Source organism: Ursus arctos, unplaced genomic scaffold (genome assembly GCF_023065955.2).
Source record: "Ursus arctos isolate Adak ecotype North America unplaced genomic scaffold, UrsArc2.0 scaffold_1, whole genome shotgun sequence".
Taxonomy (NCBI): domain Eukaryota; kingdom Metazoa; phylum Chordata; class Mammalia; order Carnivora; family Ursidae; genus Ursus; species Ursus arctos.
Genome location: NW_026622763.1, coordinates 40,860,423 through 40,879,432, shown reverse-complemented (window position 1 = coordinate 40,879,432; position 19,010 = coordinate 40,860,423). Strand labels below are relative to the sequence as shown.

Genomic DNA, 19,010 nt, shown 5'->3' with positions numbered 1-19,010 from the left:
ACCATTTACATTACATCCATACAAAATTTTATTAAAAAGAAATAATTAGGAATTGGACATTCAAAGAAGGTACACATTAGTAATAAGAATATCAATGGTAAAATACTGACATGCAAAAACCCATAAATGATTTAACAAGTAGCAGGCTTATCATTTCATTAAGATGGCTATAAAAATACTAAACAAAGGACTGTAAAAATACAAACAAGGGACTGTATTTGTGATAAGGATATTAACAAAAAGACAAAATGTTTTTTTAAGAGATAAAGGCCTACAGATGGTTCTATAACAAGTATGCTTCTTAATCATACCTTATAGTTTACTTTGTATTTATACTCAATTCTTACTTGCAGACTTACTTGCAAAATGAAACTAACCTAGTAGGAAATCTGTGCAAAACAAATCTCTTGGGAGAAGGCAAAGAGGCAGAGTCCTCTGAGATACAGAATTTATACTCTATGAAACTATTTTTGGCAACTCCTCTACATAAACTGATTGAATTCTGACAATGTAGGTGTTACCAGAAAACTTACATAATTTGGTTGCATAAGTTGTAGGTCAAAAGCACAAAAAAAGTAGAAAAAAATAAAATGTGCAGTCCTTGAAAGACTGCTACCAGACCACTTACAGAGTACTATGGAGGCATCTTTTCAAGCCTAGATGTTCAGTGTGTGGTAGGCACATTAATACTGAACAAGATGATGAGGTAAGAGGACAACGTTGAATGTAAATATTGAGATAGTGACTATGAACAGGTAGAGAACAAACTACACAAATAACCATGTTACTTAAACTGTTGTAAGCGCTAAAAAAGAAAAAGTGTAAGCAAGAACAAACTATCAGAAAAAGGTATTTGAAGCTTAATACTTTTAACCAAGACTTAAAGAGTACAGCACAAAAAAGTTCCTAAGTACAATCTTTCCTCAATGGTCAGTATAATGGTCTCCTAGTTTTTCTAACATTGTATGCCTTTAAATCTAATTTCTTTAGATTTGATTCCTGAGTCAGACAGCTGTTTGGTAATCAGATAAACACTACCACCAGGGGTGGCTTCATAGGTGTGTGACATATACAAAGTACAGGACCCTGAGCTTCATTGAAAGCTCTGCTCCCGACATCTTGAAATTCTTGATAATTTCATTCTTGAATTTGCGGGGTTTTTTTTTGGGGGGGGGGGAGAATCTTAAGCAGCCTCCACGCTCAGCGCGAGCCCAACTTACGAGCCAAAACCAAGAGTCGGACGCTTAACCAACTGAGCTATGTAGGCACCCCTGAACTTGTCTTTTATAAGTGAGATAGGACAGTGGAGCACAAGCTTAAGGAGAAGGGATATGTGACTATCTGCCATGTCTTCCCACTCAAGTTGTATACAGCATTCATGATTGCTATGAAATTTCCACAACACATTTAATTTGTACTCTGTTTAAGCCTCATGCAAGTCCTGGGCATCACGGGTCCACCTGAATTATGTGTTCATGTTCCTTATCAACAATCTAACTGAGTAAGCTGAGGCACTGACAGCTCCAAGGAGCTGATTTTCCATTCTCCAGACTTGGTTTGAACGTGGAAAGAAGAAACTGAGTGACAAAAATCTTTTGATCAATATTTGAGACTTTTAGTGAACTTTTCAGCTTTGGAAATGAGGTTGCTTGGGTGAAGATTCTCTGGAGCAGGTATTTAACGGCCAGTTTACCTAACTGGTTGTGATTTTACCCTGTTAAGTATACCCTCCTCACCTTGAGGCATTTTAATAATGACTGACATAAGCAACAGGAATGGAAAATAGATATTCATACCAACTCTACAATTTATGTAGTCTGTTCATCTTGTAAACCAGTGACTTGTTAGCTACTAGGAAAACTGGCTCCCCGCCCCCCCCCCCCCAAAGGTAATTTCATTCTGCTGGGCTTCCTAAGAAACTCTCTGAAGAGCACTTTAAAACAAGTTCATGTTTTCCAGTGACCTGCTGAACATTATAAAAGATCTTTAGACAAAAAAACAAAATAACAACAACAAAAAACCTGTTCTACCTATAAACAACCCAATTCAAATCTATTCTGTGGAAATAATCTTGCCTTAAACCTTCTCTCAGTTCAGATAAAAAGCCTTAAGGAATTCTGTATCATCACCTGACATGTAAAATTCTGTAATTCTGTGCCTGATTTTATCTGCAAATTATCCAGATCTCATAATCACATGTTAAATGCAACTGAAAAAGTGTCTCACAACTTATACTGGAATACAAACAAATTAAAATTGAATTTTACAATGTTTTTAGCAAGATTTAACTTGGATACCAGGGCTACTCTAGGTAAACCAACAAAGTTAATCTCTAATAATACCATGCTAGGCTCTATCTAAAGTGAACTCACATTTTCATCTTTTTGTATTTCATTCTACTAATAATGGTGCCATTTCCAATCAAACTTTTTTTTCTAGTACCTTACCAGAAAGGAAGTCTAAAAATTCCTTGGCCCAGCATCCAGAACTCTTACCTATAGTTTCCACCTAATTTCCAATTATCACCAAGAAAACAAAACAAAACAAAACAAAACACAAAACTTTTAAAAGTTATTGAGTACTTTCAATATACCAGGTTGGGTGCTAAATTCTAGAAATATAGTAACAAAACCTATCTCCTGAAACTCATATTTCAGGGATAGAGGGAGTGGAATAAATACATAAATAACTGTGATGCAAGTATAATAGCAGAGATATACAAAATGCTATTGAAGAGAATCTGAAGTTCTTGACAGCAGATTACTCAAAGCAATCCATCCTCAAAACAATGAAAAATGTTATTAGATTAAAATATAAAGAGCATCCTCTTAAAAGCAATGAAGGTTTCACAAGACAGTAAGGAATTACTAGGTCAGTAATGAAGAGAAAATGGGATTCCAAGAGATATAAAAATACAAAAGCCACTTCTGCCCTGGGAGCATCTGTAATTTCCGGGAAGTTTAAATTTTCATTTTACCAGTCCTGCGGAAGAAGTCAAAGCCCAGGACATGCATAAGACATGGTTATGTGGATACTGATTTTACTAGTCTCCCAACTTTTCTCTGCTTGAATACTTTCAAGCCAAATAAAACAAAATTGGGCTTAAATATTCCCTCTCCACTTAATGCACAGAAAAATATAAGAGAACATCACTCCAACTCCTAACATAGCAAGAGTGAGCCAGATAATCTATTAAATCACTTTTCTTGAGTCCACCAGAGCTGAGGCTTCAAGGCAACAGGTAAGTTGAACAACAAAGAACGGTAAGCCCCTCCACAAGAAGAAATAAAACAAAGGTGGCCACAAAAAGGCTGGTAAGGAACAACCAAAATTTATCAAATTCTTAAATACTAAAGGTAAATATTTGCTAGTGTGAGACAGTTTAGAAACTCTGGGAGCCTTGGCACAAGGTGAGTCTTTTCCAAAGGCTTCCATTGAGAGCTCATAAGAAAGAATGAGGACAAACAGGAGAGCTGAAAGTCTCATTCTCTGTAGTATGACCATGTAGGGCCTGCCTATGCTTAAGAAAAGAGATCCTGAAGAAGGTCATCCATGCTCCACATCCTCCAGAAGTACAAGGTGGGATTACCTGTAGCTAGGAAAGGGGGTATGAAACCCACTTCCAGCACAGACTCTACACCAATACAAGGCAGAGGTCTGTGGCCACTGCAGAAGGGCTATGAAACCTGCTTGCCCAAGATCTTCCATCAATACAAGGCAGAGATCAATTGCTTTTGGGGTGCAGGGGGGGCAGGGGGATGGTAGGGGTCTGCATGCACTCTGGACTCTAGGAGGCAGGGAAAAGAACAGAAATTTTGAGACAGACCCACCTCTGAGGACCAGGCTCAAAGAGCCTACCTAAGACTAGAGAAAGATATACAGAACTAAGAACACCCCATTTTACATAAGCTTTGCTTCAAATAAGAAACAAAGGCAGCCGACTGCTGAGAGAGTTACAACAGTCTGAGAGAGAGAGAGAGAGAGAGACCTCTTTATGGTACAGATGTGCAGGGCCTGCAGGAAGTTGAGGCGAGTGAAAGAATACTAAAAGAAATCCTCCAGTACCCCAGGCCTCACACTAAGCACCATGTAATACTCTGAAGGTAAATAAAGTGATAATAAAGTTCAAGCCTGGCTCAACTACAGACTAAACCAATTCAACCCATCACACTAACAATCCTACGGAAGTGGAGTATGTCCATATCTAGGCTTAAATATTATTTATCTCAGTCTCTACTTTCTTTTTTTTTTTTTTTATTTACAATGTTTGACATTTAACCAAAAATTACAAGACACACAAAAATATAATGAAAAAAAAATAACAACCCTCTGCCAGAAGATAAAAGAGTCAGACTAGATGAATATGGCCCCAATGTTAGCAAAGTGGAAAACTGATGCATTTAACAATAAAGTAAGCAAAAGTGAATAACTAGGGGAAATAGGCTAAAAAAAAATTATCCAGAATGAAGCATGGAAAAACAGATGACAATAAATATAGAAGGGAGGATTTAAGAGACATTGAAAGAGGAGTAAGAAGTCTACTGTACATTTAGCTGGATTTACAGAAGGAAAGGACCAGGGCAGAGAAAAAAAACTGAAGAGATATTGGCTGAAATTTTTTCAAAACTGACAAAAGGATCAGAGTCAGGAAGCCCAACTAGAGTAATCACCAAAGAGAATTAGCAATTACACCAATTTCTAGATTAGATACTCACACCACACTGAAAATTTTATTTAAAAACAACAAAACCTGAAAATGCCATGGGAGCACTGACTGGGAATAGCCAAAAGTTCCAGATGGGAAAGACTTCAGAGGAGGTAACATCTGAGTTGACCTTTGAAGAATAAAAACAGAAAAAGAGGAATAAGGCATAAAAATGCTATAGCATGTTGAAGAACTTGAAAATAGAAAATAATCTGAGGGTCAGAGTGAAATTGAAGGTATGGAAGGGGAGAGAGGAACAGAAAGGTCTCTGAAGGGAACGAATACACAAAATCAGACCCGTTTGTAAAGGCAATCCCATGTCCTTCACTCAGGAGTTTGTACTTTAACAAGAACTCATTTATGGAACATAAGAAATAGGAAGATTGGTAGGAGAAGGAAGGGAAGAATGAAGGGGAGGTAAACAGAAGGGGGAATGAACCATGAGAGACTGTGGACTCTGGGAAACAAACTGAGGGCTTCAGAGGGGAGGGGGGTGGGGGACTGGGATAGGCCGGTGATGGGTATTAAGGAGGGCACGTATTGCATGGTGCACTGGGTAGTTATATGCAAGTAATGAATCATGGAACATTGCATCAAGAAGTGGGGATGTACTGTATGGTGACTAATATAACAAATATTATTAAAAACAAAAAAAACAAGGCAATGCTTCTGAAGTCTTTTACCACTAGTAATTTATATATTATTTTTCCCCCTTAGGACCCCAGGAATATAATTATATTCCTGACAAAGAGAGCTTTCAGATGAAACAATTATTTATCTAGTTTTGCCTAACCTTAATAATAGATTCATATACATCTTCCTGCATTTCTTACAATACTCAAAGTTAGTAATTAATTTTACTACTTTTGTGGAATAATGGGGAACAATATAATGCTACAGGCTATAGGCTCAGAAACTACTACTAAAGATTTTGAAATACCAACTGCTAAAAACAAACAAAAAAATCCCAAGCTGTCCCCAATTAAGGAAAAGTTATTAGGAAGAAACATACTGGCTCTGAGGCAAATTAATGAGGGTCCAAAAGTAAACAGATGGAAAGCAGATTTGGGACTCCCAGGTGGCTCAGTCAGTTAAGTGTCTGCCTTTGGCTCAGGTCATGATCCCCGGGTCCTGGGATGGAGTCCCACATCGGGCTCCCTGCTCAGTGGAGAGCCTGCTTCTCCCTCTGCCTCTCACCCCTGCTCCGGCTCTCTCTGACAAATAAATAAAATCTTAAAAAAAAATTAAAAAGCAAGCAGATTCAATACACCAAGTAGAAAAGAATTCTATGGGGGTGGGAAGGAATTATTCAGGATACTGAAGAAAACCAAACATTTTTTTTTTCTTTTTTGGCAGGGAGTTCGCAGAACAGAAGACAAAAAAGCATGAGTTTTAAAGAAATGAATAGTCTGAAGTACACAGAAGAGGTCTAGAAGCATGTTGGAAATAGTTTTGAAAACACAGGACAGCAAGCTGAAGTGATAACAGTTTTTCAATAACTTACACTGATCTATTTACTTCTCCCCACATATGATACCTGCATGCTTTCTGATTTCGCTGTACTTTCTATATGGTCATCCGAAGGGCTCCCTCTCCACTGATTATGCCTAATGAGTAGAATTTGGGGCACTATGAAAAAGTGAACTGAAAAGCTTCAGGCAGTATCAGAAAACACTTAAAAACTGAGCATTCAACTCTTGACTTCAGCTTGGGTCATGACCTCAGGGTGCTGGGATTGAAGCCCACATCAGGCTCTGCACTAAGCACGGAGTTGGCTAGTCCCTCTTCCTCCACTCCCCACCCCCACTCCGCCCCTGCCCTCTCCCCCTCCTTCCCTCTCTAAAATAAATAGATAAAATCTTTTTAAAAAATTGTCCTCAACACACAGTAAAAAGACTTTTTAAAGTCATTCACATTTATTACAGGAGAATAATTACTATCTAAAAAAAATATCTTCCTATATAAGTATATGCACAAATATTGGGAAAAATAAGCATTATTAACATTTTCCTCCAGTTGGGTTTTGTTTTCTGCTTTCAGTTTTCCAAACTTTCTTTAATGTACTTGGTCTTCTTTTTATAATTAAGGGAAACAGCCATTTGCAAATAAAAAGACATTTTTTAAATAACTTCTAATAAAATCTATAAAGAATTTCTAAGAATAATTACCTAAATTGCAGTACTACTGGTCTACCCTCTTCAGTATCTACATACCACAAAAGACGTTATTAAACAATAATACAATATTAAAACATTAAACAATACAATAATTAAACAATATTTACTATTCTAGTAAATATTAAGTAGAAGCTAAGGTTAAAATCACTCACAAAATGTTTCAAATACCCGAATATACCTTAATAAATTTACTATAAAAAATTTCAAACATATGCTAGAGACAGTAATAAACTGCCAGGTACCAATCAACAGTCTCCAACAATTATCAACATCTGACCTACCTTACAGTCTATTTTACCATTCTCTATTTTAAAGCAAATCCCAATCATGGTATCTTTAAGAATGCCTGTACTTAAACTGTTGTAAGCAACTTGTGGTAAATTATAAAACATGGCTCCAAATCCCTCCCATCCAAGTACACATACCTCTTTATACTGTGATGTTGCTGGAGGTAAACTCTTCTTTTCCCCACCCCTTGAATATGGGCTAGTCTTGTGACATTTACTTTGACTAAGAGAATGCAGTGTTAAGTGACATTACATGATCTGCAAGGCTGTGCAAGTCTTGTAACTTCCACTTTCACTCTCTTGGAATGCTGTCTTGGGACCCCCATGTCATTAAGGCACATGGAGCAAAGCCTAAATGTCAACCAAAACCAACTATCAGACATGTGAGTGATGCCATCTTGGACCTTCCGGTCTGAGAAATCTCACAGGTGAATGCTGGTATAAGAGTGAACCCTGGCAAAACCAATAGAACTGCTCAACAGATACACAGAACCGTAATTTTAACCCACTAGATTTTGAGGTGGTTTCCTATGCAGCAATGAAGTTTAATCCACTAGATTTTGAGGTGGTTTCCTATGCAGCAATAAAGTTTCGTAACTCATCCCAATTTTAATTTTGCTACAATTATCATTATGTACCCAGTCTATGAAAAATCTGTTTCTATTTCAGGGTCTAATTTAGATTTTTCTTAAACACCTAGGGGAGGTGCAGTTAGTGAATTATCAAGAGCACAATATTACTATACAATAAATTCATAGCATAAAGGCCAGAGTTATCACACAAAATACCTATTTCAATAGCCACGAGACTTCTAGAACTGCAAACATAATTCCATTATTTACCTCTGTTTGGTAATGGTAAAGAAACAGGTCTAGGTAATAGGTTAAAGAAATACCTTTATTTGGTACCTTTTCTTTAAAAAAATCTGCTTCTGGGAGAAAAATATATTTTAAATGGCAAATGCTAGTGTTTTACTGATGCTAGTGAACATGGAGGTGTGGAAGCCATGCGTGGTCACAACAGAAAGTATTCTAAAAAACTGCCTCTGGGTTTTTAGATGACATATTTAAGACACAAAGATATACCCATGCCTTAAATAATAATTAGAAAATGGTTTAACAACTTCACGAGAAAATATTACTATTAAGTCTACTCTGTAAGATAATCTGTTCTCCTCTGAAGTATATTTAATCTGTAAATATCAAGTTTCAATCTTCATTTAGAGTGGACACCATTTTAGGGTTTTTCTTCTGGAAGGTGAGAAACTCATTACACTGGGGTGCAATGATCCTAATAAAAGGTGAGAACCTAGCTTTTAAGGTTCAGAATTTGCCCTCTTCTAAAGCTGATGACAAAACTGGGTGTGGAGTAGTAGGTGATTTCAAAACCAGATGTTCAACTTATGTAGTCTAACTGGTAGAGCCACAGAGAAATATATTTGAGAGCAAGAAAAACCGGTTTTGACCACATGAGTTAAGACCAGAATAGAAAAGTTAAGATCAATGAAAATTAAACCCCAGCCAACTCTCAAGTTAGAATTTTATACCCACCCTTGGGTTCATCTTACTACTTAGTAATTGTATTAAAGATAGACTTTCTATAAAATGATCTATGAGAAGATAAATTATTTCATTACAACAAGTAATTTAAAATCTTCCTCATGTTACATTGTAATCCTAATGTGATCAGTTGTTAATTCTGCTAAATTTAAGAGTTAAAAGGTTTACTAGTTAAGTTTATTTTGTTGGTTAAATATAAGGTTTGATGCAAGCATTTCACTCTGCATTCCACTTACGCATTTCCCACTGTTCTTTATTACTGGCACTTAATGATCTGCAGTAACAGAAGAATGCTGTCAGTAAAGATAATCTAAAAATCATTTTTATTGGGCTCAGGGACACAATAGCTTTCCATTCCCAACAGCATAGAGCACTTTCTAAAACAGTAGGTCTTTCATGTCACCTTCCATTCAATTTGTTACAGCTACGGGAACAAATTGTCCATTCCTAAAACAAAATACGATACCATGACTTTGCAGTTTCCTTATCAAACTGCTAGTCATCTTCACATCTCAGTTCAAGCAATACTTCCTGTAAAAAATTTCCCCAAAGGTTAAACACCCCTCCTTTGTGCTCCCACAGTACTACTACGTTCTTACACTGAGATAATAGCAGTAGTTGTTTATACATTAGTCTCATGACTAAACTGTGAGTTGTGGAAGGCGGATGCAGTGTCAAGCTCATTCTTGTAATGTGAAGCCCTGGTCTACTAGCCAGAATACAACGAGTAACAAATAATCAAAAAATGTTTTACATAATTTGATAATTTTGCACTATTATTTTCCTAAAATATTAAAACATGGGCAACTCTTGAACATACGCCAGATGAAGAGTTGTATGAAATGGATATGGAGCTCTTTAAAAACTGGCTGCATGAGAGCCATGGATGATGTCTCAGTTGATTATCTGACATCTTCATGTAGAATGTATGTGCATTCTATATAAGAGAATCTTTGTGCTTTATCTTGGAAAATAAGCTCTCCTGCCACCGCAGCAAAGAGTAATTACCTGTATTTAAGTAGGAATTTTTAATCATTCTTATTTAAGACATCTGACCCTGCATGCAACTCTGGAAAGAAGCCAAGACTACACATATCCACACGCTTACATCTGTGGCATAATTTAGAGCAAAGGGAAAGTTGTAAAAAGTTCTTATCTAAAAACATTTGTATTATGGAACTTATATAAATACGTTATTGGAGGGAAGGGGATATTACAGGCAGAGTAAAATTTTAAAGTTATTCTGACCAGAATATAAACAATTGGATTTTAGGTGTCAATTCCAATTGTTTATATCCATTAAAAATTCACTCCCAGAGCATTACATCCCCTAGGTGTTGACTACTACCTGCTACTTCATCTAATTTAATCCTCACCTCAACTCAAGGAAAACTATGTTTCTAAGGAAATCGGAAGAGGTTAAATAATTATGGCAAAATTAAGACTCAAACCCAGATCTGACTCTAAATGCCTCATACACCACAACTGTTTCACAAGACGCCGGAGAGCTGTAAATGAAATACTGACCCCCCCCCCCCGTTCCTGAAACAAAATGTTTATCCTCATGAAAAAAATCTAGTTACACCATGTGTTTGCCTTGTTAACGAAAGTATACTGTTTGGTTTTTAAATCAAAAATTCATTTTTAACCTTACCTTACCTTTAGACAGAAAGGAGAGAAGGGAGTACGGGGAGGTTTAAAATAATTTACAAAAAGAACTAAAAGTCCTACAAAATTTTAAAAAAAATCCTACTAAATTCAATTTCACTTTGGCATATTTACTCTCAGTAGTGCCAAACGACACTAGTCGTGACGAATCCATTACCAAGATAGATTTTCCCCATTTATTACTATCTACATGTGTACGTAGAAAAAAAAATAATTGTAGTATTTATTTTATGGTGCTTCCTCGTACATGTTCATCTTCACTACGCACTTCCATCAAAATGAGGGATATTCTACAACTGGTGACTTCTATATTTTCAGTTCTTATGCCAACAGGTTTTATACATATATATATATATCAACTATTTCAATTTGAAGAACATACAATTTCCCACGATACGAAACAACTCCCAAAGTATCACGATATTCAAGAAATGGAGCGATCAATGAGCAAATCTTCACCGCAACTAAAGGGCTGGCAAAGTCCCTTCTACTGGAGACCGTGTTGGCGGAGTCCCAACCCTCCCCGCCTTCCACACGGCGCTCACTACTTGACTCGTGACACTCCCGGCCCGCAGGGCTCCGGAGGATCCTCCTTACCCCATCCAAGAGAAGGCCGCCAAAGACCAAAGAAGGACCCAAGCCCCTTGCCCTCGCCGACCCCACGTCCATAAGGAAGACGTACAATCTGCCCCTCTACCCGTCACAAACTCCACCACCAGACGAAAGGCCACCGGCGGAAGGCTGCGCCCGCCGCCCTTCCTAACCGCGGCGCCGGTCACGCTCCTCCGTCCCAACTAAAGACCGGGCAAGCAGCCTCCGCGTCCCCAGGCCTGCACTTCGTTTCCTCCCCTCCCCCACGCGGCCTTGGTTAGAACCAACTCTCCGAGAGGGAGAAGCCCGAGCGCCGCAGCTTATTACCCCTGTTCCCGAGCTGGCACTGAACAGGGTGCGTCCTGCTCGCAGCGACCACACCACCGCCTTCCTCCTCGGAGTTCTAGGCCCCTAACTGAGGCAGAGCAGTCGGCAGAGAAGCACAATGGCGCCCGGCCCTCTCCCGGATCCGGCGCAGAACCAGCCGCCACCGTTAAGAGCCCCTCCCTTCTTCTCCTCCCCCCACTTCACGGACTCCGCCGACTTCTCGCGAGAGGGGCGGTGCTGTGGGGACCCGAGAGCTGCGGGCGGGCTCGACGTACCCTACCGCGGGGTGGTGCTCTGACTGCGGCAACCGTTGAAGGGCTGCCCCCGGGGAGGCAGCGAGGCGCCACCGGTAAGCAGCTGCGGCTGGTCGGCTGGCGGGCTGGCGGCTGGGCCAGCGAAGGGTGCGGACGCCGGGACCGGGGCGCTGGAGGCCTGGCCCTAGTTGGCCGCCCTCGCCTGGCTGGCGAGAGGCTCTGATCCAGCCATACCGCTCTCCGGCCCCCGAGTCCTCGCCATAGGCTCTTGCCCCCTCCCGCAAACCTGCAGGACCCATTGCTTGACCTACGCCCAGCTATTTTTTTTTCTTTTTTTTTCTTTTTTTTGGGGGGGCTCTTGGTAAGTGGCGCAGCGAATGTTTATTGACTTGAATCAAGCACTGCCTCTTCCGACCTCCCCTCCTCCCGCTCCCTGCCCGCCCTGCTTGTGGTCTGCGAGCCCTCCCCTTTCAGTAGGAGCCGGTTTCTCCCGACGTTCCTTCTTGGTGGTCATTCAGGCTTGGTGGTGGTGTACTTTTTCATGTCTTTTAAAATCGTGATACTGATCTATGATAGTGTAGCGACAGATTTTGCAGTGAAAATTCACTTAGAGGGAAGAAAATTGGGAGGTAAATGGTCTGGTGAAAATTAGGCGAAACTTTGAAAAACCTGTAGATGTGGTAAACTTAATATGTAAATGATTAGTAAAAAATAAAAGGGAGTAAGTTAGAGAAGAAAGCCACAATTTATGTGGATTTAGATATTACGTGGATTTAGGTGATATTGTGCATATTTTGAATAATTTATCAAACGTAAAAGTTCTTTACCGGTAAAGATAAGTTGTTGAAACTTGTAGGCTTACTCACGGCACCTGATTTTTAAAGTGACCTATTTTATTAGGTTTTAAGCAGTGCATTGGATTCAAATAATTCCAATTAATGAAGTATGAGGTTTATATGTATTTTTTTTTTTGTCATTTCATTTGAAGGGTATGCACTATCACTTATCCCATTTCACTCTGCTGGACAAACTGTCTATGCTTCACTATTACAAATAAATTATAAAATATTATACATTTTAAAGATTTAAAGTTTATTATTATTTAAAGTTGGCAGGTAAATGCCAGTCTGTCTTTTTAGGATGTGAGTTAAAGAGCATCTGTTATGGAATAAAGCGAGCACATTACTTTAGAGGAAATTAATTTGCCCTTTTTAGGAAACACATTTTTTTCTCAGCCTGTTTGAATATACCTCTAGCATTGTGACTATGGATATACACACTTGAAGCACCAGATTGCATGAGTACAAATCCTAGCTCTGCCTCTTATCTTACTACCTTTCTTGTCTTGAGCAATTCCTTAACCTTGCTAACCCAGTTTCTGTAAAATAGGGTTAATAACTATACCTGTACCCCACAGGGTTGTTGAAAGGATTAAATGAGATAACGCATCAGTTCCTGGAACACAGTAAGCATTCCATAACTGTTAGGTATTGTATTCCATATCTAAACCACATCTAATACTGTGTTTCTGGGGCTTAATATTTTACAGGTCCCTTAAACATCTCAAGTATTTTCTACGGTGAGAGGAATGACTGCACCATTTTCCTGAGCTATGGCAGTCAGACCTGGCAGCAGTAACTTCTCCACAGAACCCCCAAACCCGGCAAGAATGGTTCAGATTTTGGCAGATTATGGCTTCATCCCCACCCAGAACTGATGTTATCAGCAGAGGTGAGTGTGGCACCAATTTTCTATGCTAAACATACCTTCCAGACTTCCATTTCTTAGTGATGTTAGTAATTGGGTGAAGATCACTGCTAACTATGTTTTTATTCCTTAAGAATGGATAGTTATTGTTTTTTAAAATACCTTCTCTGATTTGAGTTTCCATGTAACTATCATTATCAACAAATAATCATTGAGATTTTCTTATGTTAAAGACAATTTGATAGAAATTGTGGATACAGATGGGTTACAATGGTGACTATATTTTCTGAACTAAAAATAAGTACAAAATGATTGACAGGCAAAATTTTTGAGTTCAGAACTGTTTGACCAATTTAGACTCTGTAATTATCTTTTTTTGCACAAAATTCTCCTAATTAACCTTCCTTTGCTAAACTTTTTGTCCTTATGAACAACTCTGACATACCTTTTTGTGTCTAAATATCTTGGTTCACCACTTGCCCACACCACTCCTATTGGTTTCCATTTCTGAACTTGCCTTCTTCTCCTAATTAGGCTCTTTACTATTATTAATTCCCCCTTCTACTTTATAAATCTGTCATTTGATCATGGTCATAACAGCCCTTTCCTCCTATGGTTAAACATTTCTTCAGCTACCTGATAGCTTAGAGAATTCTCTTTCAGATAATGAATTTAAAAGTTCCAATTTTCCTTACATTTTTGTCATTCTACAACCTAACCTAAGAAGCTTCTCTATGTAAGGGCAATCTTATAGATACTCTTCACTTTGAATAAACCATGTGATCTTGAAAAAATGTGGCCATGTTTGCTTTTTATAAATCAAGCCACTTTTAAATGTAGGTTATTTCTTAAGCTTTTGAGTAATGGGAGGTAATACCAGGGATGAGAAAAGAGTGGTTATAGGGAGGTCCCTGAGTTGAAAAGAAGGGATGTCAATTTCTTCTTAAATGGGAATTTTATTAATCCCCGGAGAAGGAAACTTTGTGGCATCAACCAGTTTGGGGATCTACTATTTAAAGTTTTGGGTAATTTTACTTTTTTAAGATTTTATTAATTTATTTGAGAGAGAGTGAGCAAGCACGCTTGGGGGTGGGGAGAGAGAGAATCCCAAGCAGACTCCACGCTGAGCAGAGCCAGACACAAGCCTTGATCTCACAACCTGATCATGACCTGTACTGAAGGCAGATGGCTAACCGACTGAACTACCCAGGCACCCCTAAGACTCTTCCTTCTTACTTAAAGATCCTGTGCTTTAAATCTTTGATGTAAAGAATTCCTTTCATTCCAAAAATGATAAACCCCTTATTTAGTGATTTTGTGAATTTTAATTTTTCCCTTAATTGAAGGGAATTTTAGAAATTTGAGTTTAATCAGAAGGTACCACATTTAATAAACATCCAAGACACTCTGTTGGTTGATTTCTACTGCAATAATTTTCAATCCCCAAAGCTAGTAGATGAAACAATATAAAAACAGGTAAAAAGAATACCATTTTAAAACCCTCACTGAAAAAAGGGGAAAAACAAAAAACAAAAAAAACCCGCCTCTCGGAAAAACCATACCTAAGCTCATGATCAAGAATTCAGTGGGTCTAGGACTCTCATTCTTGCTCATATAGCTACCCCAGAATATATGAGCTGATCAAAAGCAATTCCCAATTTATGAGGCACTTGGAATTCATACATGAAGCGCATTTCACATTGCCTGAAATATGGTTTTTTTTAAAAAAAGCAACTATTCTTATTCTTAATAATATTAGGGGTTGGAAAAATATGGTACACAGACCAAATCTGGTTCACTGCCTATTATTGTAAATAGTTTACTGGAACACAGGCAGGCTATGTTTATGTATTGTCTATGTAATAGTCAGCATTGACCAGAGAAACAGAACAAATAGTACATAATAGTACTACCTATCTATTTATGTGTGTAGAGAATTGGCTAACACAGTTGTAGGGGCTGTTAACATTGAAATTTGTAGGGCAGATGAGAAGGCCAAAAACTGCAACAGGAATGGATAGTATAGTCTTAAGGCAGAATTTCTTCTCCAGAAAAACTGTTTTTGCTCTCAAGGCTGATTAGATGAGGCCCATCATATTATCAAGGATCTTCTCCTTTACTTAAAGTCAACATATTGTAAATGTTGAGCACATTTACAAAATATCTCCACAGCAATGCCTAATTCATGTTTGATTAAATAACTTGATACTCTATATTCACTGTTAACTCAAAAAAATATAACTATCACCGCCTATGACTGCTTTTACCGTACAGTGGCAGAGTTGATTAGTTCTGATAGAGACAAGATGGCCCAGAAAGCCTAGAATATTTACTATTTGTTTTTTTACAGAAAGTTTGCTGACTCTTCAAGTAAACTGTGAAACCATATTGGACTGACTCTGTCAAGCTAAATATACACACATCAGAATGATAATATTTGACCTCCATGGCTACTTAGATTTACATTTTATGAGACTATAAGTAGCAGAGCATCCAAATACTGATAACAAATTCCTTGGGCATTCCCTCTGGCAAGTTTGGTCACTATCCCCTCTTATCTTAATTTTTCTTCACGTGTATGATTTTATAACAATGTAGGTATGTGATTATGCATACTAGCTATTTTAGTACAGGCCTTTTCTCTTGCTTTTTTCCCCCATTCCTTCATAATTTGGCTCTCCTGCCTCTAATTACTATTCTACAAATATTCTTACAAAATTGGCGAATATCTTTCTGCACTTTTTTCTGCATGATCACAGTCTTAAAAGAGTAGTTCTAGAGGCAGAGTTGGTTAAGCACACGACTCTTGATTTCAGCTCAGGTCATGATCTCGGGGTTCTGAGGTTAAGCCCAGTGATGGGCTCCGCACTGGGCATGGAGCCTGCTTAGGATTCTCTCTCTCCCTCCTTCTTTGCCCCTCTCCACCCAGTGCATGTGCATTCTCTCTCTTCCCTAAATAAATAAATAGTTCCAAAACACACACACACACACACACACACACACACACACACACGTGCGCTCTCTTTCTCCTCCTCTCTCCACATAGAGAACGTCTCATGGTTTTTTTAACAATTTATTTTATAAAATATTATCAAATTGCAATGTGCATATTCATCTTGCTTTTTTCAACCAAAAGTACCTCTTACCTAAATCCCTATTTATATTGAATGTTTATCCTTTGTTTTCTGTTATGATAGCTGTACCACTCTGTCCTGTCTTCATAGTGTTTTTTCAGCTCTCATCTTTCTCTTGACTTGCTATTTAGTATCTTCTGCCAAAGATACATTCATACGGTAAAATGTTTCTGTGATTTCTTTAATAACTTTTGGGTTTCTAGCTTAGTGTAAAAAGTCATACCTATCCCTGGATTGTGTCCTGTAGTATCCTAGATTTTCTAGACTATGTTTAATTAAACTCAAATTAATTTTTGTATATGGAATAAGATAATAGGATACAATTTATGTTCTATTCAATGGGTAGCCAGTTATGCTAGCAGCATTTCTTAAATAATCCTGTCTTTATGTATAACTTTTGTCACACATTGAATTTTTAAATTTGTACTGGATTTATTTCTGGATTTTCTATTGTGAAAACTAAACTACTCAGAACTATAAATTATGCAGAGAACTATTGTTTAGGTCCCTTTTGTATCCTTTTTACATATTGAAACTGTTCTGCTTTTTGGTCACCTATGTGTTCAATAATGAGAAATGGTAACTCTCTTTCCTCCAGAATCACCCAATACACCTAACTGGCTTTGCATTATATACAATGCATGTTATACTACTAACCTACCTAGGAATTATCTTAATTTTTTCCCAATATTCATTTCCTTTTCTCACCAACTTGCTAAAGCCATTGAATATGCACCATTATTTAAAAACACCTTATCAGGGCACCTGGGTGGCTCAGTTGGTTAAGCAGCTGCCTTTGGCTCAGGTCATGATCTCTGGGTCCTGGGATCAAGTCCTGCATCAGGCTTCCTGCTCAGCAGGGAGCCTGCTTCTCTCTCTCTCTCCCTCTCCTCCCCACCATTTGTTCTCTCTCTCTTTCTAATAAATAAATAAAAAATCTTTTTTAAAAAAACCTTATAAATATTTTTCTATTTTATCATAATTTTTTTTAAATTATATGCATAAACACATATATACTACTTAGCTTCTTTTTTTTAATAGTAATTTTTTATTATGTTATGTTAGTCACCAACTACTTAGCTTCTTATCTTATAGCTTATGTTTCCTATCCCAGCGTCCAGTCTCAGTTTTTCACCATGTAGCGTTGGCCATTCTTAACAGCAAGTAGGCTATTTGTACCATGGACAATACAGAAGAAATCCTAAATTTTTTTTACATTATGTCATCATAAATGTTATGATAACAGTGACATGCTTTAAATATTTCATTTATAATTAATGTTTATAATTCTTAGCTTTATCACAGGACACAAACATGTTGGCAGTACTTGTTGATTTTGTTGTGGCTTGAATATTATTCTCTTAAAAGCTAAGAATGCTCTACTTGAAAAATTATATTTTAATTCAGTTCTTAGAGGTACTAATTCAGTACTTTATTGTTTGCATACAGCTAATTGTGCTTAAATTGTGGAAGGGCTTTTCTCAGGAAAGTGTTTTGCTGTTTCAAAGTCCATTTATTTAGGTATTTTTTAATCTTATGAACTTTATCTCAAATAGTTCTTGAGTTGAAAGTTTTGAACATGTGTTTTCATATTAGGGTCCTAGGATGTGAATGAAAATATGAAATACAACTTTAATGAATTTTGGCTTCCCTTAATGGTTTTATAAATATATTGATGTGACTGTTTTGTGTTAGGCATTATTTCTTTAGGTTGATAATCAAATGTTTTCTTGATACATCAATTTTGCTACTAGTCATTGTGTTATAAATTGCTAGAGTACTTCTAAAATGCAATTATTTTCGTGAAGTTATATATCAGGATTTTAATAGGCCTTATTAATAATCTTTAATCTGAATAAATAAGACATTAATCAAATTATAGCATTAAGAAATTAATTGGCTAGATGAAAATTTGTATCTAAAAAGTTTGAGTAAAGACATTAAAGTTAAATTTTAGTAATTGTTCCTGATAATGTTCAGAAATAAAAACTGTTAGTGTTTAGTCTTACCTATGCTTGGAAGCAAGCCACATAGACACTTTTAGCATTTATTCTCTTCAATGGAAAAAAATGTATAGAAAGACCTAAATATACTATTGCAACTCTTTGCTTCTAAATCAACTAAAGGGAGAGAAAAGCAACTCTTAGATACTGAGTAGAAGTTTTTACACCCTGGTTAGAAGACTTTTCTTGCTAGCAGAACCGTGTGTAGAATTTAAGCTTTGTTCATAGCAAAATTGGCACGGACTAGCAATATTTCTAACTTTTTCAGGAGAATGTTTTGGAAAAGAGTAAAACCTTATTAATATAAGGTAGATGGAAAAAATGCTTTTAAGAATAAAATGTAAATTTTTAAATACAGATTCAACTTTTAAACATTACATTGCTATTTTTAAAGTAGTAGTGAGAGAGCATTTCCCCTTTCTCCTGAATTGAAAAAAAAATTTTTTTTAATTTAACATTCCATCTATTCATATAGATGAATGAATAAATTACTTTCATTTGTGAAAAAACAAATGACACAGTTCCTTAGTCCTTAAGAATGGGACCATGTATTCCTGTTAAAAATCAAGGAATAGTGTGGCTCCAGTGTTTGGTTACA

At 37.3% G+C, this 19,010-nt stretch overlaps 2 protein-coding genes across 11 annotated transcripts in view; one reads left to right on the top strand and one right to left on the bottom strand.

The window, feature by feature from the left end:
• The window catches only part of MARCHF7 (membrane associated ring-CH-type finger 7), a 47,615-nt gene extending 36,192 nt beyond the window's left edge, over positions 1 to 11,423 (bottom strand). For 6 of the 8 annotated variants that reach the window (XR_008961257.1, XM_057318098.1, XM_026492730.4 and 3 more), the window contains exon 1: positions 11,315 to 11,423. The gene's annotated coding sequence lies outside the window, so the exon portion shown is untranslated. Of the gene's footprint in view, positions 1 to 8,964; positions 9,003 to 11,314 lie in introns of all 8 variants that reach the window. The other 2 variants (XM_044381550.3, XM_048214072.2) reach the window with 2 other exon arrangements.
• Positions 11,424 to 11,467: 44 nt separating this feature from the next.
• BAZ2B (bromodomain adjacent to zinc finger domain 2B) overlaps positions 11,468 to 19,010 on the top strand; it is a 398,115-nt gene continuing 390,572 nt past the window's right edge. For all 3 annotated transcript variants that reach the window (XM_026492708.4, XM_057317991.1, XM_057317996.1), the window contains exons 1-2: positions 11,468 to 11,663; positions 13,118 to 13,299. The gene's annotated coding sequence lies outside the window, so the exon portion shown is untranslated. The remainder of the gene's footprint in view (positions 11,664 to 13,117; positions 13,300 to 19,010) is intronic.